Source organism: Magallana gigas, chromosome 1, assembly GCF_963853765.1.
Source record: "Magallana gigas chromosome 1, xbMagGiga1.1, whole genome shotgun sequence".
Classification (NCBI taxonomy): domain Eukaryota; kingdom Metazoa; phylum Mollusca; class Bivalvia; order Ostreida; family Ostreidae; genus Magallana; species Magallana gigas.
In genome coordinates this window covers 61,285,861-61,311,122 of record NC_088853.1, presented here as the reverse complement: position 1 = coordinate 61,311,122, position 25,262 = coordinate 61,285,861, and the positions used below count along the sequence as shown (strand labels likewise).

Here is a 25,262-nt window from a genome sequence, read left to right as displayed (position 1 = left end):
AAATCATATCCAACTACAAATCACGAGATCCTATATATTCCAGTTCTTTACATCTTCTGCCGGGCATTTATTTTTCATCATTGTTAATTATATATAAAGAGGATGGAATTCAAAGTTTTTTTTACTTCTCTATATTAATTGTCATAGCGGGGCCCTTCCTGACTGGTCAGTTTTCTAGTTGTTGTTTAAAATTGAAGAGTTATGTGTAAACAATCAAATTGAACTAAAATATGGATATGTTGCAAATATGCTTTCATGTTGTGGGAGCTTATACAGGTATACTATTAGAGCAATTATTTCGACAACTGCACCCTAACTTAACTGATTTTTTTGTCTGATTTCCATATACATGTATAAAAGCAAATCCTACTGAAGTTGATCACAATCCTTTTTCGTGTTTTATAATCAATTTAAGGCCATTTAAAACTTGCAAGTATGTATATTATGACATTTGCAGTGCATTTTAAACTAATTTTTCAATTTTGAAAAATACATGTCGGCATCACTATAATTTTTTTAATAATGGTTCAAAACCCACTCAAAATTGCTACATTTGTAATTCATAATTATGTAGACCAGGAAGCTCGCTACCAAAATTGTATATTTCATGTCCACCAAAGTATGGTTCTTGACTTTGGGGGTGGGGTGGATTTATAGTGTTAAATCATCGAATATTTCAAAAATCATATGCTCTACTCCCACACATCTGTAATATCGGTGACAGCTCTGCTAGGTCTTGCATTGGGCAAACAAACGAAACAGTCGTCAACTTATCAGTCTTATGGGGCTGAATATGCAGTAGACGGCAACAGAGGTACATACCTTCACCAAGACAAGTGTACACACACAGGGGGTGGTGACACCAATCCCTGGTGGAGGGTGGATCTACTGACTGTGTACTCCATCACATCAGTCAGAATACACAACAGAGGAAAAGACCATGTAGGAGGTAAGGGTACAAAGTCTCAGCATAGTAAAATAGAAATATAATGGATGGATATAATGTGGTTTTATTAGTTATGCAGTAATGGTCTATCATTTCGACAAAATCATTGAATCTATGTGGTTTTATTAGTTATGCAGTAATGGTCTATCATTTCGACAAAATCATTGAATCTATAGCGTAAAAGTAAACGTTATTAATTATTTTGTTTCTTGTTTTCTTTGCAGGAAAGATTCTATTACTTATCAAGATATTTGTTTTTCAAATATGATCGTTGTAAAGTCATTCATATTCTAATATAACATGCATGAAAGTAATATCATGAGAAAAAAATATTATTAAAATTGAAAAATGCATTTCTTGAAATGTTATTTCTGTTATTTATTTCTATGACGTTTTTTCACTAATCCAGATTTTTCAAACCGGCTACGAGATGTTACCGTCACTGTAGGGCTGACTGAATCAGACGTCAATACTCCCTGTGGTGTCTTTGCTGGCCCCGGTACTGCGTCACAGCTAGTCGTCATCGACTGTCCAACGTCACCTCAGGGGAGATTCGTAAAGATATCCAAGACATCTGAGTATCTCAGTCTTTGTGAAGTTGACGTGTTCGGTGTATCCGTATAATTATCATAATTATTTATGTTTCAAAGTACACATCTGTAATTGTTTTCACTATATACATGTAACACTATAGAGGTAAAAGAGTCTTAGAAATCAGTTTGTATTTCTCTTAACAAGATGTCCGGAGGAAATATTATTTGCTACCTATCACATCAGCTGACACCAAACAAAAGGCAATTTTTCAAAAATCTAACTACAAACCTCAAAACGACGTGTTTTCCGTTTGTGTGTAAACAGACGTCACACTCCAAAAAAGCTGCTTTCCTGCGTTAAAAGAAGTAGTCCCTATAGAAATTATCTTTTAACAAAATACAGGAAATATCCTTCTCAGAGAGGTACAACTTTTTGTTTTTAATAGATTAAAGTGAGACCTAAAAATTTAGTCAAGTAAAAAAATAATTCTGAAGTATATACGACTTTACCATTAAGTTCATTTATTGGTGGACTATCGGTGTGATGCCGTATACTTAATGTTACCGTATATTTCTAAAATTTGCGCATCCTGAATAATATGGCATTGCACCATTAAATGTGACTGTTCGTATGGTGTCAGATTAAATCGTTCTAGTTGTGCAAATTCTTACTCATATTGACAAATATTATTTTTTTAATTTGCTCATTGTATTTCCTTTCTTTTAGTTTTTTTTTTCATTTCTAATAGTCCATACAGTATATATTTTAACTGTGTACCTTTATATTTTATACACCGAAAAAGAAATTCTAATTGGCATGTAGCATATGTGCAACAACATTGTGTTTTATAACTATGTAGACAATAAGGTGGTATGGGACATCTGTTGATACTAATGTAGATTAAAGTACATTATAAATACAATACTTGAACGGTTTAGATTTTTTAAATTTTACAATATTTTATCAAAACATAGCTTTTAAAAATATTAGAGGTAAATAACAGAAGTAAAAAATCTAAAACCCACAGCGGGATTCGAACTCATGATTTACAGATTCTTATTAAACCATCTTACCAACTGCGCTACGCTGTTTGGTGACAATATTTAGAAAGAAACTACTTATATAATTACACTTCATTTTATTATTAATTTCGATAAACGCGACATGGAGGTGTCCCATACCACCTTAGTGAAAAAATAAGTTGTTTTTTGTTTATCTTTTAAACAGAACAGTAGAGAGAAATTTCTATATAATTCTCTTTTTTTATTGTGTCGTTTAGATTGCAAAATAAAGACGTTGAAGCTTAAAGTCTTTGTGTGTGTGTGCTGATGAGTTTCCATAAAAAACTAGTGGGTATTGTTTTTTTTATACAAAAAAACACATGTCTCCCCTTCTCCCCAAGGATTGTAATATGGGGCAAATTTAATAAGTGAAAAAGAATGAAGTCAGCTACATGTTAGATATCATCCATATATGATACAGTTTAGTAAATGAATTAACTTGAGACACAAGATTGGTCAAGGTCAAAAAGTATGGAGGCGTGCACTCCTTCTCAATACCATCCACCTATGTTCCAAGTTTGAAGCCTTAATGTCAAAAGGTATCCAAGTTACCACCCAGACAAAATTTAATTATTTTTTCTTAATTTGACCTTGAGTAAAACAAGGTCAAGGTCAAATATTAATCAATAGTACACCTCAGTGTATTATAATTGTTCTTTGTGTAAAGTTTGAAGTCCTTCTGTCAAAGAATATTTAGGAGGTGAACAATGAAGTTTTTTTCTAATTTGACCTTGAAATAAAATTTTTAGGTCAAGGTCAAAACTTTTGGTAAGGTTCAACTGGACTATATACCATCTATGTATGATACAAGTTAAAAGATTGTATGATTAAGGAGTCTTGTGTTATGGTCCGGACAATTTTTTTTTTAAACGCTTGACCTTGAAGAAGATAACAGGTCAAGGTCAAAAATTTTATGGCGTGCACTTCTTCTCAATACCATCTACCTACGTTCCAAGTTTGAAGTCTTAATGTCAAAAGGTATCTAAGTTACCACTCAGACAAAACTTACTTATTTTTTCTCAAGTTGACCTTGAGTAAAACAAGGTCAAGGTCAAATATTTATCAATAGTACACCTCAGTGTATTATAATTGTTCTTTGTGTAAAGTTTGAAGTCCTTCTGTCAAAGAATATTTGGGAGGTGAACAATGAAGTATTTTCTGATTTGACCTTGAAATAAAATTTTAAGGTCAAGGTCAAAAATTTTGGTAAGGTTCAACTGGACTATATACCATTTATCTATGATACAAGTTAAAAGTTTGTATGTTTAAGGAGTCGTGTGTTATAGTCCAAACTCTACTTTTTATAAAATGCTTGACCTTGAAAAAGAAAATAGGTCAAGGTCAAAAATTTTGGTGGCGTGCACTTCTTCTCAATACCATCTACCTATGTTGCAAGTTTGAAGTCTAAATGTCAAAGGGTATTTAAGTTACGGCTTGGACAAATTTTAATGAAGAAGAATAAGAAGAACTAGACACGATCTCGTTGCGAGCAACGAGGAGGTCTTCCGTCCGATTTTTAGAATATGGAATGACCTTGTTCTTGATCTGCGCCTACGAAACGTATCCGGAAAAGGAGGCGGGATCTAAGAGTATTGGGTGAAAAACTATCTATCCCTTTAATGTTCCTAATTTGAGGGATCAGTTCCTTTTCATTCATTCTATTTAAAGGTATTTTTGTGTACCGCTAATAAGTGTTTAGAAATTGGTTACTGTTTTTGAGATTTCTGGGAAAAATCGTTTTGATATCTGGTCCTAATAATCCTTTTAAGGTCCAGATAACAAACAATATATGGTTGTACATTGTTAAGCACATCATTTTGAGCATATTTTGTTTAATACTGCTTTCCAGAATTTTCCTCTATTTTGAGATATTGAGGATCAAAGCTTTGGACTTCGGGTCCCTTAAAACCCCTTACTACATAACATAGGAGTAAATGATTGCCATGTATAGGTAAATAACGTTAGAATGAACATAATTGCTTCTATAACGTATCACAAAATATTTCACAGAAAAAAGTTATCATGAAAAGACTTTGGAGCCCCCTTAGCCCCTTATTTGAAGGGTCAGCCCCTTTTTCTAGATGTCATAAGAATGTTCCTGTCAATTTAAACACATTTTGTTCAAGAAGTGTTTAGAAATTCTGTACCGTTCTCGAGATATCTGGAGAGGGTCGTTTTAGGGGCCGACCCTGTAAGTCCTTTTAAGGACCGCATAACAAAGAAATTATGGTTGATTATTGTTAAGCTCAATATTTTGAGCATCTTTTGTTCAATATTGCTTATAAAAAATTTCCTCCGTTTCGAGATATTGAGCATCAAAGTTTTGGACTTCTGACCCCTTAAAATCCCTAATTACGTAACATAGGAGTAAATGATTGCCATGTATAGGTGAATACCGTTAGAATAAACATAATTGCTTTTATAACGTATCACAACACATTTCAAAGTAAAAAAATATCATTAAAAGACTTTAGAGTCCCCTCAGCCCTTTATTTGAAGGGCCAGCCCCTTTTTCATGATTTCAAATGAAAGCTCTTGTCAATTCAAACACTTTTTGTTTAATAATTACAAATTTTGTACCGTTCTCGAGATACCTTGAGAGGGTCGCTTTAGGGGCCGACCCTGCAAGTCCTTTGTAGGACTGCATAACAAAGAAATTATGGTTGACTATTGTTAAGCTCAATATTTTGAGCATCTTTTGTTCAATATTGCTTTTCAAAATTTTCCTCCATTTTGAGATATTGAGCATCAAAGTTTTGGACTTCTGACCCCTAAAAACCCCTAATTACGTAACACATGATAAAATCGTTATACTGTTGAGCTTTATAACTGTAAGATAAACATATTTGCTTCTAATTTATTACAAAATATCCCTCGTTGAGGAGCTATAGATTAAAGACTTTAGACCCCTCTAGGTCCCTAATTGAAGGGGCCAGCCCCTTTTTCTTGATATCAGCTAAAAGGTCTTGTAAATTTAAACTTTTTTTACATAATATGCCATAACAAAATATTTTCCAGAAAAGAGATGAACAAAGAAAAGCACGAAAATTCACGACGCTTTTCATATCTCAATTTTCGAGCCCTACCGAGCTCCGGCGTTTCATGTGCTAGGCAAACATGAATGCTTTTGTGCATACAAACAATCTTTGGTCTATCATCCCTGAAATTTTGAAATTGATATCATTTGTAGTTTATGAGAACACTCTTGGACAAACCAACCCCCTAAAAATCTTTAAAATGCCAATATCTCAAGAACGGAAATGACGTCATCAACCAAAAAAATTTCCGATAAGGTTCAGAACATAGGTAGTAAGATCTGAAAATTTCGTGCAAATCGGTTGAGCTATTTCTGAGATATCGCGTGCACAAAAAGTGTTAAGAAAAAAAAAGAAGAAGAAGAAAAAGAATCCGAAGAATAACAATAAGGTCTTCCGTTGGAAACGGAAGACCTTAATAAGAAGAAGAAGAAAAAGAAAGTCGACAAAAACAATATGTCTCCCCTTTGAAAGGGGAGGCATAATTAGTAATGTACATACATCTGTATTGATACCATTGTAATGTTAATCCAATATAAACGCATTATAAATTCCTTTAGCTGATCACCACAAATATAAAGGACAACAAAATAAAAGTGCTTGTTATTTATATCTATACTACTGAAATCAAATGTACGCGTACATCACGTAAAAAAGGCATCAAAAACCCCCCAGTTGAGGAAAATGTACCCATAGTAATCAGTCTCTCCGTCCATCCTGAGTTGTGTCCGAGTTGATCGAGTTAAAGCTGACATGAATTCATAAATAAGCATTATTACCCTTTTATCTCTGACTACCGCCATATTAGTTGTCGATTTCTATTGTTCTGCTCATCGCTACACACCCCCTATATATAAGGCTGAGAGCATTATTCATGCTTCACCGCATTCAGGAATTCCAAACACCCGAACACGTTACCTTGGACGAAACGACTTGTAAAAACGCGTTTTGAACAATAATAATGACAACCACTGCACTGGCAAGATATATCCAATAAACGACGAAATAAGATAATTTTAGACCGTTTTCCTGTGTATGTTATAACATCGCACATGCGTAAACCACACACTGTGGCAGATCGAGCAATGTCAATTATCGCATGGATTTTAGAAATGGGGCGTTTTTGTACGGATGGAAACGTTGTTACTTTCTTGGATTTACTATCATTTAGCTTCTGTGTTGGATGTAGTGTCGCTGAGGTTTTCAAGAAGATGCAGACGTTATGAACTCTGTATGAACGACACACGTGTTCGATGTGCGAAGTAAAACAGCACTGTCTGTGCAAAATAATACGAATACTTTGGACATCCTTTCAAAGAATAAATCTATTTTGTATTTCATTGATTGTTGTTTATTTTATTCTTTATTACTACATTTTACTACAATGTGTAGTTCATGCATTTAGAAGTCCGTGCAACGCGAATGCCTCGATCGGAAAGCAACCGACCGTAACTTTCTCAACCGATATATACCCCAGTGGCAGTAGAGGAACGATCGAAACTAATATGGCGACCAAATGATTTTATAAATTCATGTCAGCTTCAATTAGGTGCTGTAATTTATAAATAATATAATATTGTAATACTCATTCCTGTTGCAAAATTGCTTTAAATCAGGCAGATGTTGTACATGTTTATAACAGTAAAAAAGTCCATTCTCGTTAACTAACTTTCTGTCTTAACTTCCTTGACAACCCTCGGCATCATAGTGTCTGCCTTAACTTCCTTGAACATTTGGGCATCATAGTGGTCTGTTCAGACTGAGCTGCATTCGAGTTGAGTTCATTTTTGCTGTAATTATGTAATAGTGGTATGTTGTGCATGTACTATGCCTTTATAGTAATCAAACCCTGAATACTATTTAGGCATAATACATGCAAAAAAAACACTGTTGTTATTCTTATGCCGACTGTTGAATATACTGACGTGCCTTGCTATAAGTAGCTGTGACGTTTGAGTAACGACTAGTCCCTAAAAATAATCCCCGGAAAAACAAGCATTTGTGTTTTTTTTAAATTAATAAATTGATTTGATTGTTTATTAAATCAACAAGTTGTTGTACAAAAAAAAGTCAACAAAGGTTCGTGTTCTTTTTAAGAAATGAGAGACGTTTGCCCTTACCGAGAAAACTCAAAATGTTAAGCAGACGATATCTCATTGAAATTTTTTCTTGTACTCTTTATCAAGCGCTATTTAAACAAGCGTTTTTGTGATTCTCATGTAGAATTTCATTGAAAAAATTCATTCAATTTGTTCAAAAGTTTATCAGAAACTTTAACTTTCAATTAACGTCAATAATGAAGTGTTTTGGAAAGATTAATGATTACATGCTTGATGTCAGTCGTATATATAAAAGTTGGCGCTTATAAAATTTTCGGTGAAAATATTTGCCGTGCTCTTTGTTCGGAATAGTATGCTTACGCTATGTTAATTCTTTGTATACTATGCGAAAATAGATGAAAATTGAATATATAGCAACAAACTGACAGGAGGCATAATAAATTGTAAAGGTCGGTTTGATGGAAAGAAAATACTTGTTAAATTGTTAAAGGTGTTAGATGTACAATCAGCTCAGAAAAGGACATTAACATCATTGTAAACACTTACAAGTCAAAAATTTTTTAAGACGGGTCCGCTGTCAGATGTGCAGAGGGACAGAGTTCAACAAGGCCATGTTCCAGTAGTGTTGAAGCTGAATCTGAACCAAACGTTTCCGTTGCTAGACGAGGTTTAGTGTTTAGGAACAGGTCACATGTTTATAAATATAATAGTAGTATTTCAAATCCCCATGGTTGATTAAGGACAGGCGACACGTTTCTCAATATTATATAACTTTTTCCAGGAATTTGTTAATAGTTAACAACTACTTTGACAGGCTTTCTTGCAAAAAATTAGGATAACTTACCAGGCATTTCTGCAAAATACTAGAGTATGCAATTTCCTATATAATCTTATTGAAAAGCATTTGAATTGCTGATATAAAAATAAATATATAGAAAAGCAATATCCTCTATATTGTAGCTCTATCTCGGCCGGGCCCGGGCTTTGAACTTACGACCTGCAGAACCTACGCACCTGGGGCCCGTTTCTCAAAAAGGCCTACGTCCAGGCGTAAGCTTAGTCCGGACTAAATCAAAACCAGACTAAGTTGCGTTTCACAAAAAGGCGTTAACTTAGTCGGGACTAAATTTGGGTTAAAATCTACGCCTGCTAATGGGTAGGCGTAAGTCCTTAGTCTGTGCACAAAAATGGCGAGTGTTTTTTTTCTAAGGCAAAATATACAGATTATTTTATTTTTTGGTTTGTTTTATGTGTTATTTGTACATGTACGTATAACTTTATAAAATACCTATTGTTCGATAACTGTCTCTATCTCTAAATAAATTAAGATTAAATCAATTTGATAAATAATGGGCTCACCTTATTAAACGTATGTAATATACATTACTACTCGTAATGAAATTTACCTAAAGTGTGAAGAATGGGTATACCCCAATAAATGATATAAACACAATTATTAAAAAAATGCTTTATTTCTAAATTAAACATTTATTCCCCAAGAAGATAGATGTATATAAGTACGAATAGATTATTGATTTTTTTTATCAATTCTCAGTAAGCATGAACTAGAATTTAATGTTTCTAATCAAATTTGAACCTGTGAAACGAAACTGATTTCAAAATTATGAATAGGAGCAACTCAAAACGTTTACATTTGTAATTTGTCCTTGTGTGTGGTTGTTTGTTCTTTACATATACATGTATTACTGAAAACTTTACAACACGTATGCATTATCATTTTCATTTTTTTGCTCCTAGTATCTTTACAAAACCGCATGAAAGCTACATGTATTTTGGAATGTTTATGAAATCGCATTTAGATACAATCAATTTTTGTTTGTTAAAATATTACTTAAAAATATGTTTTAGAAGCGTGCAGAGTGTGCATCAATTTTAGATCTGTTGACAAGCGTTTGTCAAGGTTATCGATTATTATAAAATTTCACATGCACACCTTGAGTTTTTGGAAATCAAATTCATTAATCTTATTAATTCTAGGATGAAGTGATCAATTGCGTTCATATTTAACATCAATCGTAATTCCTATAAAAAAAAAAAAGTATGGGGCACATGTACTATCAATGATCTCCGTGCATATTCATATGCATTGTTTATTTGTACTCATTTAATTGAATTGATCGTTAATTACTTGAATTCATGATAGTTTTGTTTCATCACATTTAAGATGTTCGTATATCAAGGGATTTTTCTTTATTTCGAAGTTGTCGACTTGCAATACAAAAGCGTTGTTTTAGCAGTTTTACAACAGTGTGTATTATTTACAAATTTAGCTAGCTTGCATTTGTCATACTTTTTATATAAACAATTGTATACACCCCCATCACAATAACCCAAAGCAGATAGGGAAAAAAGTAAAACCAACATGCAATTATTAAAACCGCAAAGATGCAAAATGTCTTATCCGGAAGGGGATAGGGGATTTTTTTTTAGATAAGGCATCTAAAAAAAAATCCACTCTCCCCTTCCGGATAAGACATTTTGCATTTTCCATTAAACTTGTAAAAACCTTTAATTTATAAAACTTTCTTTAAAAAGGAAGAAAGTAAAACTCACATGCACTTGTTAAAATCGCAAAGATGTAAAATGTCTTATCCGGAAGGGGATAGTGGAATTTTTAGATGCCTTTTCCATTAAACTTGTAAAAACCTTTTATTAAGGTCTTCCGTTTCCAACGGAAGACCTTATAGTGATTGTAAGGTTTTTTATTATTATTATTTTTTTTTTTCCTTTTTTTGTCCACAAGATTTCTCAGAGATGGCCGGATAGATTTTTTTGAAATTTTCTGGAATGAAAGAGAATGATAATATCTCTAGGCGTTTTTTTCATTTTTTCAAAAATCATTTCCGGTCGTCCGTTTCCTGTCCCGCAACGAAAAAGCTTGTCACCTCGAGATCTCAAAAACGGTAAAGACTTGAACAACCAAACTTTGTACGATGATAGACCTATAGTTGTAGATGTGTTTAAACTATTTTGTTTTGTTCGTCGTAACTTCCGGTCGTCACCGGAAGCACTTCAAAAATAATTATTTTTACGCATTGAATTTCTTTTCCATAGAATAAACATAAAACTATAATTCTATACATAAGTTATCTATGCGATGTTATATCAACAAAAAAATTCTACTTCCGGTGAGATATCTCAATTATCTCAGGTAGCTTTTTTAAAACACATTTTTTACCCGCCAAATCTCAGAAACTATAAATGATCAAATCATGAAACTTTCATGGATGGTAGACATTTGATTGGAAATGTGTTTATACGGTTTTATTTTGTCGACCGTGACTTCCGGTCCACACAAGAAGAGTTAAAAAAAAATCGAGCTGTTTATTAGTTCAACTGTTTTCCTTTGATATTTTAAGTTACTTAAATTAATAATAATGTACAAAAGACAAGTATACAAGAAATCTTTAATACAATTTACATTGAGCACTTCCGTTTGTCCGTTTCCTGTACCGAGACAAAAAACCTTATATCGACGAGATCTCAAAAACGGTAACAACTTGAACAACCAAACTTTGTGGGATGATAGGCCTATGTATGTACATGGGTTCACACTATTTTGTTTTATCCGGTGTAACTTCCGGTCGTCACAGGAAGTACACCCAATCTTGATTTTTAAAAAAAATATTTGGTTATTTAGCATGGAAGTAACATTTAAGCTATAGAAATAGAAAAGATCATCTACACATGGTAAAAAAAGCATATAAAGTTCTACTTCCGGTGAGGCATCTCAAATAACAAAAACCAAACAAAGTTCCCACAAGATCTCAGAAACTGAGAGATCAAGACACAAAACTTATACGGATAAAGGACATTTGATTGAACATGTGTTTAACGGGTTTCATTAGGTCGTACGTCACTTCCGGTTCTCACTTGAAGCGTTCAAGCAATATAATTTTTTTTTTACTTTTGATTTTTAAACATTTTACTCAACGAGATGTTTTTCGTTGACTGTTTCATTAAGCCTGATAAAAAAATTATGTACATTACGCAAATAAACAAGAAATACCAGCTTTTATTTTCATTGAAAATTTCCTTTCCTCCATTTCGGTCCCAAGAAAAAATCCTTCTCTCAACATGATCTCGAAAATGGCAACGATTTAAACATCCAAACTTTGTGTAAAGAAACAAAACTTTAGATGATAGACATGGACTTGAGATGTGTTAAACTAGTTTGATCTTTTTCAACCCTCACTTCTGGTTCTTACCGGAACAGTAAAGACAAGAAAACTTTGTTATAATTTTAACGGTTTATCTTTGTCTGTTTTAATTGCTTGATAAACTGTATAATCCACAACATAAATGAACAAGAGTCACAAACTTTTAATTTTATTCAACACTCCCGGTTCCTCACACTCACCTGACTGATATATCTCAACTTTGCTTGCATGGCATAAAGAAAACTAAAACAATTCATTAATAAAAGAATAAATATTTTTATTCAACAATACACAATTTGTTGACTTTATGGCATTATTTGTTAAACAATTGGGCAATTATATATGAAAAAAATCCAAAAATACAATATTAAGTTGTGAAAATTTGGAATAAAAATTTTAAAACAATAAATGAAACCAATAAAAAGTAACAATAACATGCTGACATGGTTAATCTAATAATTGAATACGTCGTGAAGTTATTCAAAGACAATAAACCTGCATATTTTGAATTTGTATACCTTTCCTTAGGTGTTATATGATTATTATAAAGAGATGGGTTACGTGTTACCTTTTTCGTGTTTTTTTATAGGCTGGCCATTGACACTGTCTTTACAATGATATGAACAATGTCTACACGTGTGGACAAGCAATTGACAAACGTGTATTTCCATGAGTATTCTGATTTTAAAAAGATTCAAAGTCCAACACGTTGATAAAATAATCAATCATTGGATTGTAAATTGGTGTATATGAGTGACCCAAAATATTCCCGAACATTTGTGAATTCAACAACAATACACATCAACTAACAAAGTAATCAGTTATTGAGTCTGTTTTCTTTATTGTGAGTGTTTCCGAGTGAAAAATGATAATTTAATTGTCAATCAAAATACTTAAGTTATTTTTCCCTTTCATTAATTTCAACTATTTTTATATATATATACGAGTATGTGTATTTTGATTAAAAATCCTCCAAATGTTATGAGAGCATTTCTTTGGACAGACTATGGATAATGTTTAAAGATAATAACGCTCTTACATATTTAGCAAATAATCTCTAGTATCCAAAATCATTGCATGCACATAAATTGTCAAAGAAGAATACAACTACATGTACTTGTATAATGACAAAGTTACAGATTATTAAATTCAAATACACATATCAGATAACGCAAGGCACTCTTTTTCCTCAAGTAAATACAATCTTTCATTTTTCATGAATAAGAACATATGGACACATATCTAGGTACATATTATCTTCATATCACATCTTATATAATCACATCACATTATTTTGTCTGAATAAGAGGGACTTAAAGGCCAACTGTAGATGCAATGACGTTCAAGCATTATGAGTCCAAATCCACACAAAACTAGACTTGGGAGAAAAATACATGTAAAGGGGGAAATGTCTGAAATAAATGATTATTCAAATTTGGCTTTTCTTCAAGTTGGTCAAAATTGGAGGGAGCAAAAAGCCCTTCTCCCACTGCATTCTGCAAGTATCTTTACAAAATCACCAATTCTTTGCAATGTACAAAACAAATTTGGCTGGAGTCAAAAACAATTTATTTAATCTAAACCAAAATTCTAAATTGAAAAAAAAATTCACATAGGAGAAGTTAATCTTACTTGAATATGCATATCTACATATTATGTCCTTATTGAGTAATTTCATGACACTATGTTAAGGGTCTCTCAGAGGAGTTTCAATTAAAAGAAAAAGACCAAAGTCGGACGGATAGACAGGTCACAAATATCATACCCTCCCCAACTGATTGTGTAAGGTATAAAAATATGGTAAGGATTGCTTGTCATTTATGGGCATCTACCAGCTTAACAATTTTTTGTGATAGAAAATATAATTAACCATGCTCTATATGCATGGGAATATCTAGCTTTACTTTACATGAGATATTTCAATGGAAATATTGAATGTCTTTGACACAAAAATTTAAATGGGTATGCAGTCCAGTAATGCATTTTCCATAGGTGGTATTAAATGTTAACATTAGGGTTCATAGCTCCGGCTCTAATTTTAGTTCACCAACAAGAGACCTCTTGAATAAAAGCTCATGAAATTGTCTCTCTCTGGTTAAAATTTCATGGTGTGAAGTCAGATTTGTTTTCTGGCAAAATGCATCTGTATTGAAAAACTCTGAAAATAAAAGGAAAAGTAGGGAATTTTACAGTTTTAGAAAGTGTGTACATAAAACAATTTGAATTCTTTCGTTCAAATGATAATTCAATTTTGACACTTGCTTTTAAAATTGCATATTCTCTTTTTGACATGTCAAGCATTCTGATTAAAAATGACACAATATATAAATAGTGCCTGTTTGGGAGGGTAACAGTTGAAATTGACACCCCGAGGAAGCCATTGTCAAACGACACGAAGCGGAGGTTGATAATGGTTTTCGAGGGGTGTCAATTTCAACTGTTATCCTCCCAAACAGGCACTATTTATTTTATTAAACTAATTGTCTTAATTTTGGAGAATTTTTTACTGGTTTGCTTGAATTCTACAGTGAACCATACGCGCATCATTTACGCGCATGTAACAATTCGTTGCGTTACCCGTTGCTAAGTGTGTTGCTAACGCTGAGGGTAATAGAGCGGATTATCAACTTTGTCTTAACCAATCAGATTTCAGTATTTAACATGAAAGTATAATAATAAATGTATATACAATCTGCAAGTACAAGAACTATTTTGCTGAATGGCACTACTTTGTTGTCCTGCCGGCTCTAAAAATAGTTAGATGGATATACCCAATATGAAACAGTCATTGTGGTTATTTACAATTCTAAGCTTATATTTTCACTCTAAACACAATACAGAGCTATATGATTTCAGATCTGGAAAAATTCAATACATTATAATAGATTTTGCCGCATTCATGATTTCTGAAGAAACAGTCAAGTCAAATTTACCTAAACATCTAGTTCATTGGCTTTCGATGTTCTTCATATCCCATATATTGAGGAAACTTTCATCTCAAGGATTAAAACAAAAGTAAAACATAAACATTGAAATATTTTACCAACTCTATTTGTTCATATTCTTTTGAAAAAGCTCAATGATGTCTGATTTTTAAAAATTTATTTGCAGAATTTTGAATTTTTTTTAAAGTTACCAAATAGAATAATTTTCAAATACCTTAAAAAAAGGTAAAATTAAAAAGTATAGGAATTTCCCTATCATTTAAGGTATTATATGTAGGTATTGGTCCGTAAATATTAAAGTTATATGACTCTAAATTGTGAAGGCCTTAGTTTATTTTTTGCTTCATTTTGATGCTAGCTTGACATTACCTAACCTATGATGTCATAATGACTTTATAAAGATGAGTTGCTTATACTCCCGTAAGTGTAATATTAACTGTAACAGAACTTTTAATTAAGCCAAATTTCAGAAGAAATGCACCATAACTTTACCCCTTAAAGATATGTCATAGGGACTTGTAAATTGCTAATAAGGAGGGTTTTTTTACTCTTGTATATGGTTACCATAGTAACGAATTTAACAAAATTTATGAAGAAACATATCGTATGAAAATTCTACTGTGATCTATAGTTCAAAATATAAAAAAAAAAAAAAAAGTCTGTGAAATATGTATAATCCATATCAAGTTTCCCAACCTTCTAAATTATCTGCATGTCAAGTACTGGGTATATAAATTTTTACAGATTCCTTCTTTAAACTTGGATGACTGTAATTAGATATCATTGTTACAAAAATATTTTTCACTTATTAAGTGTACCTCATTGTTAAGTTTTAATCTTTGATGAAGTTTCATTTCAATTAACATAGTAATGTATATAAAATGAAATATTTTGAATTTAATTCTACATGTATCAAATACTATCCAAAACATTTGCAATTTCATGTCACAAGCAGCCATATATTTTAAGTTCAGAGAGAGAGAGAGAGAGAGAGAGAGAGAGAGAGAACAAACTACATTTTCCATCTTAGCTAGCCAAGGGTTTTTGGTCCACTTTGCTACCAATAAACCCTTGGCGGGTTTCATTGTGAAAACTTGGTGATGATGGCGCTATCTAGCGAGCAACTTGAGTCGACCCCTTGCATATTTACATTTTAATCGAAATAAACAACGAGCTATTAACACATCATGGCATTAATACAACTTGAAAACATGTTGACTACCGAATATCGGAACATAATTAACGATGCTATTAAATACGAATTAAGTTATAACCTTGGGAAAGCACAGAATGTTTTATTCACAGTGTTTTGTAAGGACCTGTACCAGAAGTAAAAAAGTTGCCGATTTATATCAAAGCTTTCATGTCATAAAACCACATATCGTTGTCATAAATATTGCGGACCAAAGAAATTAAGTAATATAAATCTCATTGAACCTTTAAAAGCAATAACCATAAGCAGGAACGTATATACTAACAGGATAGGCAACTTCTACATTCGCCATGTTTACTTCCCATGCTATCATGCTAGCCTTGACAAGTTTGTAGAACTATGATCAATCCCAGTAAAATATATAGGTTTTTAAAGCGATCTGGTAAGACCGTCATTGGCGAGGCACTGTACTTGAGAACTTGTGTCTCAATTTGTTAAAAGCACCGAATGATTTACCAAAGATCAAACATGTGTTTTCTTTTAAAGTTTATATTTACAAGCACTGCGATTGGATCAGCTACTTGCAGCTGCAGCCAATCATAAAATGGAGCTCGTCACCAAATTTTCGCAATGAAATCCGCCAAGGGTGTATGGGGAGCACAGTGGACCGAAAAACCCTTGGCTTGAGATGAACATTTTCATGCACAACACATTTCTGCAACCTAAAGTACAACCCCCCTCAAACATTCAAGATAACCCCCATCCCCAAGTAATATATCTATTGTTTTAAAAGTATAAAAAATGACAATAACAAACCGTCAATAGTGAATAGAATAGATAAATATGAAAAGATAAATAGATAAATTACCTGTAAATATCTTCTTAAAATGATTACAGATAATTTCATTCAATTTTAATTATGATAAACAAAGACAGGTTTTATGCATTAAGTTTTAAGCAAAATGATACACTTTGACTTGTTCAAGTGTGCTTACATACATCTACATAATTATGTCACATGCATGACAGATTTTTTATGCAGATTCAAGGTAAAGTTTTAACATCTACCGTTTAAAGACTGTCATAACTTTAATACAAAATCCATGATGTTGAAAAAATTCGTTTAGTTATTGATATACATACATTTTACTCCGACAATAAGTGATAGGAATGTAGGTTAATTAAATGATTTGTTCAACAGTTGTTTAAAATCATGATAGGTTCTGAAAATAAAGATGACAGAATGTTTTATTTGTCATGATTTACAGCATTTAAGTACTATTTGTAACATATTAAAGTTTATTTTATAGTTTATCAATTATCATGTATTTATACCTTTTATTATTTTTTCGACATCATTTCTAAAATTGAACACAATAAACAAAGATAGATAAACATATTAAGAGTTTTTAAGGAATTCTTTCCTTACAAACATTTTTTTCCTTTTTATGGTAGAAGAGTGTTTCCATTAAGCTTTCATGACATTAATATAAAATGAGGCTTTGTAGGTCTGGAGTACGTTATAAGAAACAAGATATCTGTCAGCCAATGCTCACTAGTAATACCCCCGCTCTGATGTGAATATGCAAAATAAGCAAAGTCGACATTTAACAGAAAGCTGGCATCCGATTGGTACAGAAATATATCCCACAATATGGCAAGCCTAGTGTGTTAAAATTTCTAGCATCTGCGATTAATAGCTGCTGAGAAATCTTTGACGAAAATTTGTTTAAAAATTTTAGCTAAAAATAATCAAAGTACTCATTAAACAGGAAGTTGACATCTGATTGGTACAAAAATATATCCCACTATATGGCATGCCTATACAAATACTGTGTAAAAATGTCAAGAATCTGTGATAAACAGTTGTTGAGAATTCTTTGACAAAAATTTGTTTGAAAATTTTGCTAAAAATAAACAAAGTCGTCATTTAACAGGAAGTTGACGTTTGATTGGTACAAAAATATATCCCACGATATGGCATGACTATACAAATATTGTGTAAAAATTTCAAGCATCTACAATAAATACTTGCTGAGAAATCTTTGACGAAAATTTGTTTGAAAATTTTGGTTAAAAAATATGCAAAGTCGTCATTTAACAGGAAGTTGACGTTCGATTGGTACAAAAATATATCCCACAATATGAAATGCCTTAACAAACAATGTGTAAAAATTTCAAGCATCTGTGATAAATAGTTGCTGAGATAAATGTGACAGAAATTTTTGTTACGGACGGACAGAAACACAGACAGACAGATGGACAGACACACAAGGGTAAAACAGTATACCCCCTCTCCTTCGGAGGGGGGGGGGGGTATAATAACATTTCAAAAAGTAAAAATTGTACCCAGTTGAAATTTTATACACAGAATAATGCTTTTTGGGGTTATTTTGCTGAATTTTTCAATGAATCCATAACCTCAATCTACATTTGTAATACTCCATATTTATAGCAAAATTTGGTGCAATTTTACATTTTGAGATAGCTGTCCCTAAACACCAGACTGTAGAATTTAGTTTTTTTTTTATGTGTGAGTTAGAACATGATGACTTATGACATATTTCTATTTGAGTCAAATTCCTATTAATAGAAGTATTTTAAAAATTTGCTCAGAAGAGTGTAAAATGACAATTTATTATACATTTTTACATGAGGTAAATATACCTACATTTTGAGATGGTCTCCCCAAAAAATCCAGATGGTCAATTTTCTTAAAACTTTGCAAATAACCTATAGTTGGTGTTACCATTACATATGGTTGAAAAATAAGAAGTTTTGCTATTGAAGTTTTTATGCCAAACAACCCTAAATTGGTCTCCTTAAATGAAATTTTTACATATATATACACTAATTTTCAAAAAAACCTTAAGGTTAGGTATCAGCATAATGCATGAGTTAAGTATATGTTGTCTTGGAAATGAGACAAGCGAACACAGAGTGCAGAATTCTTATAGCTTCCGATAAATAAAAATCATATTCAATTTCTTAATTTAGTATTCAGAGTAAAATTATTATACGTGAAATTTATGACATTATGCCAAACAAAACTTTTCTAAAGAAAATTTTTCTCTTCAAATTTTTTTTTATTAATAAAAAGAATCCGTTAATTAAGGGGCCTCACTTACATAATGAATTTAGTTTGTAGCAACTCCTGTGATAAAAACGCAAAATACATTCTTACAAAATTATAATTCTGGTTATTTTAAAAACTTTGAGCAATAATTACCCGGGAGAATTAGAAAAGACATATTTCTATCAACAAACCTGTGAAAGACAATCTTCGCGAGCCCTGCATGCGTCATGTATATAGTAAATATTCATGCATAATAGTATAGAAGGCAGAAACCTGTAATACGTTGCGATGTATATATTTATGAGTTATTCATAATTACATCATTAATTTTAATGAAAACAATTAGATTGACTTCATGGAGATATTCATAATTTTCTCAAATTTAATAAACGAGGCGCTGTACTGTTTCTTCAAGTATTTCTTGGAAAGATACAAATTATGTGCATCTTTTTTGATTAACCATAAACCATTTTTACCTAACTTTGGGTAATATGGAGCAAAGACCTACTCATGTGGAAATATTGTGTTTTGAGTAAATGAACCTTTTTGTCCATAAATGGTATTTCAACAGCAAATTATTTAATTATTTTATTCAGATTTTTTGCAAATTGATATGAAAGAAAATTTTGTTATCATGGAGATGTATCATCTTTATTAATTTGTTATCCTATAGACATTTGGCTCACTTCATTTGCCCATATTCTTAAGTTTTCTTTCATTGACAACATAAGAAAGATTTCTTTGCTTAAAGTATTAAACCTAGATTTCTTACTAAAAATATTGAAATATTGAATGCATAAAAGAAGATGTACATATACATGTATACGCTGTACAATATGTAATACATACAAAGAAAAGAATTCTTACTAAAAATATTGAAATATTGAATGCATAAAAGAAGATGTACATATACATGTATATGCTGTACAATATGTAATACATACAAAGAAAAGAATAACCTATATCATGAACTTTTCTGTTTAAATTATATTGCAAATACAGTTTCTTAAAGTTCCAGCAATTGGAATTGTAAATCAATTCATTATTAAGAATTTTTGTGGCATAATTACCTTCAAATTGTAGCCATTTTTCATTTTTCAGCTCTTCGCCTTATGTACATTTCCCATTCTTTATGTATATTTCATGTACTGTTAGGATTTCTGTATGCATTGAGAGTCCAACCCATGTCTCAATAAACATCTGTCAAAACAACAATGAAAAATATAAGTACATATGTATAACTGATATAATCCATTGTAAACACAGTATCAATTTGATTCTCAGTATCTCATAAATTTAGCACTGCACTCTTCTATTTAAAAAATCACTTTACACAGATATTAAATATGTCCTCTGAGCATTGTTATGTCATAGGAATTAAGTATGAAAATTTCTTTCAAATTGAAAAGGCAACATATAATATTGAAGAAGACGTCATCTTTTGAAAACTAAGGCTTCCAAATAAAGAAAGTATCTAATAATATATCAACAACCAGTAAATTCATTTTTCATCAGGCAAAACTAAAAATAGTCCTTGTTAAAAAGATTGTGAACTCAAAATCAATCTGAACCTTTTTATTTAGTTCTCACATGAATTTCAATAGCTTCATGATAACTGAAATAAAATGAAGCTTTGTGTACACAGGTTTTTAAAGGATCAGTTACATATACATGATCTAATATTGTTCCACCCTCTGTTGTGTAAAAATGCACTATTTGCATAAATCCCATTGTTTCTAAGAAACTCCGTATGGGTCCTTGCATTTTGGCATCTTCATTCATGTCACCTATAATAATCAAGTTGCAATAACGTCTCTTATAAAAATCCACCACTTTTAGTAATGTTTTAAGAAAATTGTTTACAGGCAGTAAACTGGGCCGGTAGAGTGTAATGATCGCAATGTCTTCCTGATGTATTTCTATAGTTATTCCCTCTATGTTCTTGTATTCCAAAGCATTGATCAAAATTGTCTCTTTTGTTTCCTTTTTGTACACTCCAAATCCACCACCTTTAGCTTTTCTCAGTCTTGTCATCAGATCTTCACTGTCATCATAACACTGGTTACGTACAACATGGTGAAAATCAAAGCCTGAAATTTCAATATCTTGAATGTCCTCCTCTTCTTTCAACCATGTTTCTGTTAAACAAACAAAATCTGCTTTCATTAATCTGTTGTCACAATTTATCTCCTGAAAATGTCCTCTCAAACTCTGTACATTAAACAAAAGAATTGTTTTGTAATTTCCATTTTTTGCTACATTGCATATCCAGTCTTCATCTAAAATGTATCTCTCCATACTCTTAAGAGCTAATTTCACATCTAAATCTGCATATATTTTTTTCTGCAAGACACTTTCATCATTAGTCTCAATGAATAGACCATCTTTTGAAGTTACGCGACTTATTGCTACGTATGCTTGCCCAGGAGAAAAAGTGCGATCTAAATTGACAACAACACTTTTGGTAGTCATGCCTTGAACTTTATGTGCTGTACATGCCCACGAGAGTTTCAGTGGAAACTGATGTCTGACAACACTCTTTACATTTTTTTCATTTATCTCTTCTTCTACTCTTTTAATTGGGACCACATTCCCCTTGGGTGTCATCCTCCCTTGGATTTTACCAATATTTGCACTATCAAAGATGACTTCAACTACTTCTACTGCATTTACAGGCTGTTTGCTTTTAAACACAAAATTTGAAATATATCCCATTGCACCATTCACTAGTCCATCCTCAACACTTACATTTCGTGTTAGCATTACTCGTGCATTTACGGCTAAAAGTAATGAAGCAGAGAGGCCATCAGCTCGGGAACTGGTCAAAGGTTTATCACGTAAAGTTAACTTTCCTGTTGTCTTGTCTTTCTGGTAATCATCAGCTTGGACTTCTACTAATTGTTCACAATTCCTATGCAACATTTTGAGATTGTATTCATTTGCTTCTTGGTTTGTAGAATAAACATGTAAAACATCATCTGGTCCTTCTCTAATGCATTCTTGAAGTGTTGACAAAGCATCATCTGATATAAGTTCTTCAGATGTCCTAATCCGCAATGAATTCAAAACAGTTGCAAATGCTTTATCTTCTCGTTGTCGCATAATTTCATCCAACTCTACAATTTTAAAAAAATCAAGCCAGTAATCAATTGGATATGAACCATTTTCTTTATACAACCTCTCATCTTTTCGTTGTTTGACAGGTGGAAGTTGGTAGAAATCTCCAACTGCTATCACAGATACACCACCAAAAGGTTTTTTACATTTTTTGATTTGGACAAGTCGTTCATGAATATAAAACAGTAGCCTTTTGTACACCATAGAAACCTCATCAATCACTAAAATCTGCAAATACTCTAATCTTGTTCTTATTCCACATAAACTTTGTTCCTTCAGGGGTTGATATGGAATTGGTAAAGCTTTTGATAAAGAAAAAACATGATGAATGGTATTTCCTCCAATATTGAATGCTGCTGTTCCTGTAAAAGCTGTCAAAATCACAGATATTGCATTTGGGGAAGGCAAAGTTTTTTCAAAGAGACGAGATGCTTCATAGTGTATTGTCTTTATCAGATGGCTTTTTCCTGTCCCTGCTCCTCCAGTTATAAAAATGTGCATAGGTTCTACATTCTCTCCAGATATTTTTTTAATACACCATTCATGAACAGCATAAAAAATCTGCCTCTGTCTCTCATTCAAACTGCGCAGTAAGGGAAGCATCTCTTTTCTAGTGTTTTGGGTTTCTCTCAAATGATAAACAATGTCTTCAGAACCACTAATTTCAACTTCGTGTGTGACTTCTGATTCTGTATTGTCTTTTTCCTTTGATTTTGATTTTTCATTCAAACATTCTCTTCGATTTAATTCTGATTCTGGACATAAATTTGCCCACGCATCTTCTGGTTCACCAAGCATTTCTACAGCATCCTGAGCATTTTCAATATCATCCTCATTCTTTGAGAAATAATCATGATTGCTATCCACAATGCTTTTCACTCTTTCTAAATCTCTGTTTGAATTCACTCTGACATATCCATTTTCATAAAAAGTCTGGTACAAATCAAATCCAGGTGGTTTCAATTGATTTAGATTGCAGTATGGAAGAAAAAGTTGCAGGCGACATTGATAAAATTTTTCAGGAGCATTGTCACGACTAAATCTTGGGTAACGTATAACAGCTGGTTTCCCTCTGCTTCTCTTTTGAATGTAACCCTTTCCATTTCTCAATTCATATACACCATCCTTTTTGCCCTTTGGAATTTCAGATTTGCTAAGTACTCTGTATTCTGAACAGAATTCAGCAAGACACATTTTATGGAAAACATTCAACTGAGGTCGGTTTTCATACCTTTCCACAATATTTGTCATCCATAAACTGTTTTCTTCATCACCATCATTATCATTGTCCGTAATCACATCATTTTCACCAATTTTGACTTTCTTGTTGTTTGTTATTTGCCGAAGAGGCTTACTCAGTCGAGTTGGATTTTCTCCCACAGGAATGAAATTGACTTTTCTTGAACTCTCCTTCATTTTAAGATTGCACACCCTGTAAACTGCTTCCTGTGCACTAACTTCTCTATGATTGAGATAAGCTGACCCTACTCTCTTGATGGTGTCATGTGCACTCAAATTCCCCTCTGCTGCTTCTAGTTTAGTTTGCTTTAGTAACATTCCCATTTCCCTTTCTGATTTTGAAATATATGAGATAATATAGACTATGCAGCTGAAAGGGTCCAATACATACTGTATGTCCATGTTAGCATCCCAGCTTTTGAGCAGGCATGGGTTGTATTGATTTGTCCACATTTCTGTTGGATTTCTTTTCAAAATACATGTGGTTTTAGAGGCCAATACTCTATGTGCTCTTTCATATAAATCCTGTGATAGCTGTATGTTGCTGAAAATTTCCTCTGTTGTTCTACACGTATTAGCATCATTAGTTACTTCATTCCATACATTCAACAAAATCTCCTTTGCCTGCACACAACTTAATTCATTCCTTGAATCATCCAAATTTTGTTCCAATTGTCTTGTAATGAATGAACGCTCAGATGGTGGTTTAGGAAAATTGAACCTACACTCTGTTCCTTTTTTTCTACATGATTTCGAGTGACTTTTGCTATGTTGTTGCACATCCAGTACAGTTTGTCTAAGTTCTTGGTCAGAGTCTTCTGATGGTAGAGCACATGTGATATACCTATCAATAAACTGACAAATACTCTCCTCACTGTCTTCATCTAATTTTGGGGCATTCTCAACCCAGTACAAGCAATGCATATGAGGAGAACCTCTCTGCTGAAACTCAACTCTTACAAAATAATCTACAATGTGTCCAATGGGTTTCGCTAGGGACATTATTACATTTTTCTGGAAAATATGGAACCTATGTTCAAACATCCTTCCAACTGTAACAGGATTGCTTCTCAAAATTTCACTTTTTTCAGACCAATCTAAATCGGAGGGATTTCTGTTGTCATTCATTTGTGACATAATCGAGCTCAATATTTCATTCCACCTGAATTCTGCAGCAGAAAAAGAACAGAACCATGTTGGAATTCCAAGTTGTCGAAGCATTGCAAAAAGATCTTTTTGTGCAGTTGACCAATAAGCAGGTGTTCCTCTAATTGGTTGCATAAATCGTAGGGCTTCATCACTCCTGAGCAGTTTTGCAAGTACGACAGGATTTTGTAACATTTCTGTAGTAACTGGTATCCCTCCATCAAGTTTTGATACAGATTTGCGAATTGAAATTTGTGTTTTCTCAATGACCTGATTTAATTCAGATAGATATTGACAAAAGAAAATATAATTTGTATCTTTTGCAAATCTATTATCTGCATTCATCAACCTGTTGTTAAAATATCGAGAAAGTGTTATCCTTACATCTCGACTTTCATTCCATGAATATTTTCCAGTTGGATATAAGTGAGGAAATGTCTTTGCTTCATTGCCCTCCTCTTGCAACATTCTTACTGGATTTTGTCCTTCACCTGGGGCTATATTATAAACATCGTCAAAGTAGTGATCTAAGACATCTTGTGCAATATCAACAGGTTGTAAACAAGTATCTGTAGCAACTTCTTCAATTTCATTGTTCTGTTCTTCGACTATTTCTTCATTGTCAAATACTTCTGGCTGGCTAAACAACATACTTTGGTCATAATCTTTCTCCCATGTTGTGTTGAGTTCAACATCATGATACCACTGATTGTTTTCTTTCAGATAATTGAGGGCTATTCTAATGTGATTTGGGTTAACAAACTGATAT

The 25,262-nt window shown here is 32.5% G+C and overlaps 1 protein-coding gene and 1 long non-coding RNA gene across 2 annotated transcripts in view; one reads left to right on the top strand and one right to left on the bottom strand.

Moving 5' to 3' along the window:
* Window positions 1–25,262, top strand: part of LOC105346730 (neurogenic locus notch homolog protein 1-like) — a 355,622-nt gene that overhangs the window by 170,190 nt on the left and 160,170 nt on the right. The window lies entirely within an intron of this gene.
* Window positions 12,074–25,262, bottom strand: part of LOC136273951 (uncharacterized) — a 30,490-nt gene continuing 17,301 nt past the window's right edge. The window contains exons 3-4 of the long non-coding RNA XR_010712190.1: window positions 20,062–20,191; window positions 12,074–13,975 (exon numbers count right to left, since the gene is read on the bottom strand). This is a non-coding gene — a long non-coding RNA (uncharacterized lncRNA). The remainder of the gene's footprint in view (window positions 13,976–20,061; window positions 20,192–25,262) is intronic.